This window comes from Ammodytes marinus, assembly GCF_949987685.1.
Source record: "Ammodytes marinus genome assembly, contig: scaffold_269, whole genome shotgun sequence".
Classification (NCBI taxonomy): Eukaryota; Metazoa; Chordata; class Actinopteri; order Uranoscopiformes; family Ammodytidae; genus Ammodytes; species Ammodytes marinus.
The window spans coordinates 37,010-45,000 of record NW_027648106.1 but is presented as its reverse complement, the minus strand read 5'-3'; the positions used below and the strand labels follow the sequence as shown (position 1 = coordinate 45,000).

Sequence of the window (7,991 nt, the reverse complement as noted above, 5' to 3'; positions counted from 1 at the left end):
TGTAGTGTAACGATAGCTCGCCAGACTGTTTACATTGAAGTCTAACCGAGTTAACCGCCAACACTATTATTGCTGTGAGCAACCATATTACACGTGGATGGTCTCGTTTTAACCATGACAATCTAAGCTTTCTAACGGTGTATGGCATGACTGTATTCATCCAAGGTCCGTTGACATATAAGCTGATTAATGTGTGTAGTGTAACGATAGCTCGCCAGACTGTTTAACATTGAAGTCTAACCGAGTTAACCGCCAACACTATTATTGCTGTGAGCAACCATATTACACGTGGATGGTCTCGTTTTAACCATGACAATCTAAGCTTTCTAACGGTGTATGGCATGACTGTATTCATCCAAGGTCCGTTGACATATAAGCTGATTAATGTGTGTAGTGTAACGATAGCTCGCCAGACTGTTTAACATTGAAGTCTAACCGAGTTAACCGCCAACACTATTATTGCTGTGAGCAACCATATTACACGTGGATGGTCTCGTTTTAACCATGACAATCTAAGCTTTCTAACGGTGTATGGCATGACTGTATTCATCCAAGGTCCGTTGACATATAAGCTGATTAATGTGTGTAGTGTAACGATAGCTCGCCAGACTGTTTACATTGAAGTCTAACCGAGTTAACCGCTAACACTATTATTGCTGTGAGCAACCATATTATTCGTGGATACTCTCGTTTTAATCATGACAATCTAAGCTTTCTAACGGTGTATGGCACGACTGTATTAATCCAAGGGTCGTTGAAATATAAGATGATTAATGTGTGTAGTGTAACGATAGCTTGCCAGACTGTTTACATTGAAGGCTAACCGAGTTAACCGCTAACACTATTATTGCTGTGAGCAACCATATTATTCGTGGATACTCTCGTTTTAATCATGACAATCTAAGCTTTCTAACGGTGTATGGCATGACTATATTCACCCAAGAGTCGTTGAAATAATAAGCTGATTAAGGTGTGTTGTGCTTTCCGGTGACAATCAACATTTTCTTGGTCAATTTGATGTGGATATGTGTTAACATGGGTAAATGTGACTGTTAAGACAACAACAACATAGATAACAATATGGCGAGCGTGTTGTTCTAGGCTAATACACAAACAGCACATTTCTGTATAATAAAGGGCTACATATTGTCAATCTAAATGATCTGCTTTTAGTTTTACTCATGTATTCATGTTTTACTGTACCAGATGAAACATGGAGAAGCCTACACATCAGTGCAGCGTGTGCCACAAGACTTTCACTAAAAAGTCCAACCTGACGAGGCATCTGAAGATGTCCGAGACGACCCCATCCTCGGCGGTCTCGTCATTCCACTGCCCAACATCAACGCCAAGTCGATCTCGACCTTCACTGCTAGGGAGGAGAAGAAGGCCAACTACGGGGCGACAGTACTACCCAAGGTGACTCCTCACCTGAAAGTGCTGTCTGACGCACCATTCCCGTAGGCTCCTGCGCTGCCAACATCCCTCCCTCTGCCAGACCGGCCTCAGGTCCAGTACCAGCACATCCATCACGAGGCTGGAAAGAGACGTGGTGAGAAGCGGAGGTAAGTTGTCATAAGCACTTTGTTTCCCCTGCTGGCTGTGGAAAGCAAATAGCACACGTCATATCAATACCGATCACATGTGTATTTTATATTTCCAGATTATTTGTTGATGAGCTCTGGCCCTGTGACTCCTGCGAACCGGCCCGTTCAGCTCACGGTGTTGTCGTCCTCCACCCGGCCCAAGCCTGCTGCGCTCACCCACCTCCAGCCGAGGCCTCCTGCTGCGTTCACCTATGGCCCACCCCCTGTTTCGTGGGCCATCCTGCAGCCAGAGCTTTGTCCCTCCTGCACCAACAGTGAAGGCATTCATCCCCAACAAGTCCTCACGGCCATGTGGGGCTACGACAATGTGGTGTACGACAATTTTGAACACTTTAAGAGTGTCGTGGATGCGGAGTTGGGAAGGAGGAGTGTGTGTGTGTGTGTGTGTGTGTGTGTGTGTGTGTGTGTGTGTGTGTGTGTGTGTGTGTGTGTGTGTGTGTGTGTGTGTGTGTGTGTGTGTGTGTGTGTGTGTGTGTGTGTGTGTGTGTGTGTGTGTGTGTGTGTGTGTGTGTGTGTGTGTGTGTGTGTGTGTGTGTGTGTGTGTGTGTGTGTGTGTGTGTGTGTGTGTGTGTAATTTACCTCTGTGATGCCACTGTTCCTGTGCCATCTGTAGGAGAGAGAAAGTGGCTTGTTTGTGTTCGTTTGTCTCTTTCTTTGTGTGTATTAAAGTGCTTCAGCAAGCACTATCTATTTATATAGTTAAAAAAATGCACTTTGCAGTTTTACTTAAAGTTATTTTGTTTGTTTTTTATTTATTATTATTTATATTGATGTTAAAATGCACTTTGTAGTATCTGTTCTGGTCTATGTTCAATATCAAGGCCAATCTTTTTAACCTTAATCAGTTCCAATCTAACACAATCAGTTTACATAGCCTTCAGTGGTTGTTCATGTACAGATAATCTGTGTTTTTGTCATGTGTGTTGTTTGTTTGTCAGCTTCATGTCTTTGTGATGTTTGCCTGTATCTGTCTGCTTCATGTTTAACAAAAGTTTGCTAAAGAAAACACAAAAAAACACAACAGAGAGGAACGGCTTGAGCCTTTATTTGTTGATTGGTCACCTGAGTCTTTGGATCATCATGTTCATTATTGCACTTTAGCCTGTACAAGCCAATTGTTAATTTGTATCTTAAGTACAAGTGTGTGTTTTTGATTATTATTGATGTTATTTATGTGCCTGTGTGTATGTGATGTGTGTATGTCTGTCAGCTCCATGTTTAACTAAATGTTTGCAAATGGTAGTAAATGTTTGTCTCTCGTGTTCTCACCTGTAGATCTGTACCTTGTCGTTGTGGGCGAGCTTTTAACTAAACAGATCTTGTTTACTTGTGTTTTTATATGGATTGCCTTTTCAATGAAACACATTCTGGGTGAAAAATAAAAGTTGTAAAAGTATTTTGGAGTCTCTGTGTGCTTGGGTTTCACAAGGGGTGGGATAGTGGAAAGAAACAAAACACACCAAAGCAATTAGAAGTCCTTGTGTGAAAACAATGAGTTCTGTGAATGACTCTGATGTCTTCCAGACAAAGTGAGAGTGCACTGAATACATTCATATTCTTTTTCGTAATTCAGCCCAAAAATTACAACAATTATACACTTTTCCACTTGATTATATGAATCTCATCAGCTACGCCAACTCAAACTATAAAAATAATAAACAAAACATTCAGCAAACTAGTGGATTTTGATAAACTAGGCCTTGCACATGACATTTCTGGTAATAAAACCTCCCACCAGTGGCCACCAGATGGAGCCCTCCGTTTAGGATCGTGATCCTCTGATCCGATCCCAGGGGTTGTAGGATAGGGACTTTGGGGGGTCATGAGCCATTCCCAGGCGAATTCTCCTCCAAGTCCCCAAGCTCCCGCCAGCCGACCAATGGTTGTACAATGCTGTACAGAGTTGTACAGCGATCAGCCAATGGTTGTATAATGTTGTACAGAGATCGGCGCTCAACAGACCAATCATTGAGCGAGGATAGGAAAACGTCATCTAATTTATTCATATATGCACGATCTCGGCACTGGCGGCGGCCATTGTTGACGTTGATTTCTCACAGGTAAAGTTTCATATTCTTCATCCTAACGCCGTTTTGTCTGTGAGCAACCATATTACACGTGGATGGTCTCGTTTTAACCATGACAATCTAAGCTTTCTAACGGTGTATGGCATGATTGTATTCATCCAAGGGCCGTTTAAATATAAGCTGATTAATGTGTGTAGTGTAACGATAGCTCGCCAGACTGTTTACATTGAAGTCTAACCGAGTTAACCGCCAACACTATTATTGCTGTGAGCAACCATATTACACGTGGATGGTCTCGTTTTAACCATGACAATCTAAGCTTTCTAACGGTGTATGGCATGACTGTATTCATCCAAGGTCCGTTGACATATAAGCTGATTAATGTGTGTAGTGTAACGATAGCTCGCCAGACTGTTTAACATTGAAGTCTAACCGAGTTAACCGCCAACACTATTATTGCTGTGAGCAACCATATTACACGTGGATGGTCTCGTTTTAACCATGACAATCTAAGCTTTCTAACGGTGTATGGCATGACTGTATTCATCCAAGGTCCGTTGACATATAAGCTGATTAATGTGTGTAGTGTAACGATAGCTCGCCAGACTGTTTAACATTGAAGTCTAACCGAGTTAACCGCCAACACTATTATTGCTGTGAGCAACCATATTACACGTGGATGGTCTCGTTTTAACCATGACAATCTAAGCTTTCTAACGGTGTATGGCATGACTGTATTCATCCAAGGTCCGTTGACATATAAGCTGATTAATGTGTGTAGTGTAACGATAGCTCGCCAGACTGTTTACATTGAAGTCTAACCGAGTTAACCGCTAACACTATTATTGCTGTGAGCAACCATATTATTCGTGGATACTCTCGTTTTAATCATGACAATCTAAGCTTTCTAACGGTGTATGGCACGACTGTATTAATCCAAGGGTCGTTGAAATATAAGATGATTAATGTGTGTAGTGTAACGATAGCTTGCCAGACTGTTTACATTGAAGGCTAACCGAGTTAACCGCTAACACTATTATTGCTGTGAGCAACCATATTATTCGTGGATACTCTCGTTTTAATCATGACAATCTAAGCTTTCTAACGGTGTATGGCATGACTATATTCACCCAAGAGTCGTTGAAATAATAAGCTGATTAAGGTGTGTTGTGCTTTCCGGTGACAATCAACATTTTCTTGGTCAATTTGATGTGGATATGTGTTAACATGGGTAAATGTGACTGTTAAGACAACAACAACATAGATAACAATATGGCGAGCGTGTTGTTCTAGGCTAATACACAAACAGCACATTTCTGTATAATAAAGGGCTACATATTGTCAATCTAAATGATCTGCTTTTAGTTTTACTCATGTATTCATGTTTTACTGTACCAGATGAAACATGGAGAAGCCTACACATCAGTGCAGCGTGTGCCACAAGACTTTCACTAAAAAGTCCAACCTGACGAGGCATCTGAAGATGTCCGAGACGACCCCATCCTCGGCGGTCTCGTCATTCCACTGCCCAACATCAACGCCAAGTCGATCTCGACCTTCACTGCTAGGGAGGAGAAGAAGGCCAACTACGGGGCGACAGTACTACCCAAGGTGACTCCTCACCTGAAAGTGCTGTCTGACGCACCATTCCCGTAGGCTCCTGCGCTGCCAACATCCCTCCCTCTGCCAGACCGGCCTCAGGTCCAGTACCAGCACATCCATCACGAGGCTGGAAAGAGACGTGGTGAGAAGCGGAGGTAAGTTGTCATAAGCACTTTGTTTCCCCTGCTGGCTGTGGAAAGCAAATAGCACACGTCATATCAATACCGATCACATGTGTATTTTATATTTCCAGATTATTTGTTGATGAGCTCTGGCCCTGTGACTCCTGCGAACCGGCCCGTTCAGCTCACGGTGTTGTCGTCCTCCACCCGGCCCAAGCCTGCTGCGCTCACCCACCTCCAGCCGAGGCCTCCTGCTGCGTTCACCTATGGCCCACCCCCTGTTTCGTGGGCCATCCTGCAGCCAGAGCTTTGTCCCTCCTGCACCAACAGTGAAGGCATTCATCCCCAACAAGTCCTCACGGCCATGTGGGGCTACGACAATGTGGTGTACGACAATTTTGAACACTTTAAGAGTGTCGTGGATGCGGAGTTGGGAAGGAGGAGTGTGTGTGTGTGTGTGTGTGTGTGTGTGTGTGTGTGTGTGTGTGTGTGTGTGTGTGTGTGTGTGTGTGTGTGTGTGTGTGTGTGTGTGTGTGTGTGTGTGTGTGTGTGTGTGTGTGTGTGTGTGTGTGTGTGTGTGTGTGTGTGTGTGTGTGTGTGTGTGTGTGTGTGTGTGTGTGTGTGTGTGTGTGTGTGTGTGTGTGTGTGTGTGTGTGTGTGTGTGTGTGTGTGTGTGTGTGTGTAATTTACCTCTGTGATGCCACTGTTCCTGTGCCATCTGTAGGAGAGAGAAAGTGGCTTGTTTGTGTTCGTTTGTCTCTTTCTTTGTGTGTATTAAAGTGCTTCAGCAAGCACTATCTATTTATATAGTTAAAAAAATGCACTTTGCAGTTTTACTTAAAGTTATTTTGTTTGTTTTTTATTTATTATTATTTATATTGATGTTAAAATGCACTTTGTAGTATCTGTTCTGGTCTATGTTCAATATCAAGGCCAATCTTTTTAACCTTAATCAGTTCCAATCTAACACAATCAGTTTACATAGCCTTCAGTGGTTGTTCATGTACAGATAATCTGTGTTTTTGTCATGTGTGTTGTTTGTTTGTCAGCTTCATGTCTTTGTGATGTTTGCCTGTATCTGTCTGCTTCATGTTTAACAAAAGTTTGCTAAAGAAAACACAAAAAAACACAACAGAGAGGAACGGCTTGAGCCTTTATTTGTTGATTGGTCACCTGAGTCTTTGGATCATCATGTTCATTATTGCACTTTAGCCTGTACAAGCCAATTGTTAATTTGTATCTTAAGTACAAGTGTGTGTTTTTGATTATTATTGATGTTATTTATGTGCCTGTGTGTATGTGATGTGTGTATGTCTGTCAGCTCCATGTTTAACTAAATGTTTGCAAATGGTAGTAAATGTTTGTCTCTCGTGTTCTCACCTGTAGATCTGTACCTTGTCGTTGTGGGCGAGCTTTTAACTAAACAGATCTTGTTTACTTGTGTTTTTATATGGATTGCCTTTTCAATGAAACACATTCTGGGTGAAAAATAAAAGTTGTAAAAGTATTTTGGAGTCTCTGTGTGCTTGGGTTTCACAAGGGGTGGGATAGTGGAAAGAAACAAAACACACCAAAGCAATTAGAAGTCCTTGTGTGAAAACAATGAGTTCTGTGAATGACTCTGATGTCTTCCAGACAAAGTGAGAGTGCACTGAATACATTCATATTCTTTTTCGTAATTCAGCCCAAAAATTACAACAATTATACACTTTTCCACTTGATTATATGAATCTCATCAGCTACGCCAACTCAAACTATAAAAATAATAAACAAAACATTCAGCAAACTAGTGGATTTTGATAAACTAGGCCTTGCACATGACATTTCTGGTAATAAAACCTCCCACCAGTGGCCACCAGATGGAGCCCTCCGTTTAGGATCGTGATCCTCTGATCCGATCCCAGGGGTTGTAGGATAGGGACTTTGGGGGGTCATGAGCCATTCCCAGGCGAATTCTCCTCCAAGTCCCCAAGCTCCCGCCAGCCGACCAATGGTTGTACAATGCTGTACAGAGTTGTACAGCGATCAGCCAATGGTTGTATAATGTTGTACAGAGATCGGCGCTCAACAGACCAATCATTGAGCGAGGATAGGAAAACGTCATCTAATTTATTCATATATGCACGATCTCGGCACTGGCGGCGGCCATTGTTGACGTTGATTTCTCACAGGTAAAGTTTCATATTCTTCATCCTAACGCCGTTTTGTCTGTGAGCAACCATATTACACGTGGATGGTCTCGTTTTAACCATGACAATCTAAGCTTTCTAACGGTGTATGGCATGATTGTATTCATCCAAGGGCCGTTTAAATATAAGCTGATTAATGTGTGTAGTGTAACGATAGCTCGCCAGACTGTTTACATTGAAGTCTAACCGAGTTAACCGCCAACACTATTATTGCTGTGAGCAACCATATTACACGTGGATGGTCTCGTTTTAACCATGACAATCTAAGCTTTCTAACGGTGTATGGCATGACTGTATTCATCCAAGGTCCGTTGACATATAAGCTGATTAATGTGTGTAGTGTAACGATAGCTCGCCAGACTGTTTAACATTGAAGTCTAACCGAGTTAACCGCCAACACTATTATTGCTGTGAGCAACCATATTACACGTGGATGGTCTCGTT

At 42.5% G+C, this 7,991-nt stretch overlaps 1 long non-coding RNA gene across 1 annotated transcript; it reads left to right on the top strand.

Annotated features, from left to right (window-relative positions):
- Positions 1-1,209: 1,209 nt before the first annotated feature.
- On the top strand, positions 1,210-3,003 carry LOC307271028. The gene is made up of 2 exons (XR_013845578.1): positions 1,210-1,565; positions 1,664-3,003. It is a non-coding gene; the product is annotated as an uncharacterized lncRNA (long non-coding RNA).
- Positions 3,004-7,991: the final 4,988 nt, after the last annotated feature.